Source organism: Microcebus murinus, chromosome 11 (genome assembly GCF_040939455.1).
Source record: "Microcebus murinus isolate Inina chromosome 11, M.murinus_Inina_mat1.0, whole genome shotgun sequence".
Classification (NCBI taxonomy): Eukaryota; Metazoa; Chordata; class Mammalia; order Primates; family Cheirogaleidae; genus Microcebus; species Microcebus murinus.
The window spans coordinates 54,435,608-54,437,594 of NC_134114.1; positions in this window are offsets into that span (position 1 = coordinate 54,435,608).

The window sequence follows — 1,987 nt, forward strand, 5'->3', positions numbered from 1 at the left end:
AGTGTTATCTAGATATCTAAGCATCCCTTGGCCCGGTCAAGCTGACACATAAAATTAGCAATTATGGGTGACTTGCCTGCAATTGCTTTGGCATGCATATATGAAGAATTTTCTTTTTTTTCCCCAGCCCTGCACTGTGGCTACCTTTAACTAAACTGAGTCATGCTCTGGGATTTTAGAGGTTTTTAAGATTGATTGGCAGCACAGATTAACACACATCTACAGACAATTAAGCTTTTAGAAAACACACTATATTATATAGACATATATCATATTAAAAATAAAACATTGATTTAATAGAAATGCTATCAAATAATTTGAAAAAAATATGAAGGAACAAAAACACAAATAAAATAACTACTTTTATACTCATTTTAAGAACTATCAATCACTGCCTATGTAACTTTTATTTTCATCCCAGATGTAGGTTAAAACACTTTGACTCACTATAAATATTTTCTTAGAGTCAAAGTCAATTGGCTATATTCATAGCTGATATCTGGCTCAAACTCTTAGAGGCTTTAAGAAAATTTGACATTGAAAGCTCATTTAGGACTTCCAAGTTCCCATAGAACAATGGAAGGATGTCTAAATCCTAATTTTCATTCATCCTCCAAAAACTATGTATATCAACAAGGAGAGTAAATAAAAACATCTATGACTTGAGTCTATAACATAACTGGAAAACAGAAAATAGTACAATTCTCTTCAATTTCTATGTGATAGAAAAGTGAAAACAGCAGAACCAACTTGTGAGCAGTGTCAGAGTGGGGAGTCAGGCAGATACCACAGACAGGTACTAGCGTGAGGGAATCAAAGTATTAATATAATTTTCCCCTATTAAAAAAAGGATCCCATGGTGAGTAGAGAAATGCCGTCACTAGTAATGGATTACCTTTTACGTGTGCCCCCCTGAAATCACACAGTACGCACCCTCACCTAGGTGGCATTCTAGCCATTAATGGATAAATTCCAATTGAATTGCAAGGAAAAAGTCAGAAGAAGCCAGAATATGAGATGTTTTGTAGAACAACTGGCCTGGGCTCTTCAGAGCATTCAATGTTATGAAGAACCACGGTAGAAGAATGGTGCATTAGTCAGGGTTCTCCAGAGAAACAGAAATGGAACTAACAGGATGTGTGTGTGTGTGTGTGTGTGTGTGTGTGTGCGTGCACACATGCATGTGTATGTTACACCACTGGCTTTCCTGGGTCTCCAGCTTGCAGATAGCAAATCATGGGACTTCTTAGTCTCCATTCCTCATAATCCCTCTCTGTCTCTCTCTCATCTCCTCACTTTGTCTCTATGTGCATATACGGATATGTATATCGTATATATATGTATATATAGAGAAAGTGGGGGAGGAGAGAGAGATTATGAGGAAGTGGCTCACATGAGATTATGGAAACGGTCTGCCATCTGCAAGCTGAAGACCTAGGAACTCTGGTGGTGTAATTCAGTCTCTGTTCAAGGCCTGAGAACCAAGGGAGCCGATAGTGTAAATTCCAGTCCGAGGTAGGAGAAGATGAGATATCCTCGCTCAAGCAGTGAGGCATAAAAAGGGGGGATATGAATTCCTTCTTCCTCTACCTTTTGTTCTATACAGGCCTGTCTTAGTCCATCTTTGCTGCTATAACAACATGACACAGACTGAGTAATTTATAAACAATAGAAATTTATTTCTCATAGTTCTGAAGCCTGGGAAGTCCAAGATCAAGGCACCAGCAGGTTTAGTGTCTGGAAAGGGTTGCTCTCTACTTCCAAAATGGCACCTTGTTGCTGCCTCCTCGGGAAGGGACAAGCACTTCCTCACATAGAGAAAGGGCCAGAGGGGACACACACACCCCCTCAAGCTCTTTTCTAAGATGCTGATCCATTTATGAGAGGAGGAACCCTTATGGCCTAATCACCTCCTCAAGGCCTCACCTCTGAATGTGGTTGCATTGGGGATTCAGCTTCAGTGTGAATTTGAGAGAGGACACAAACA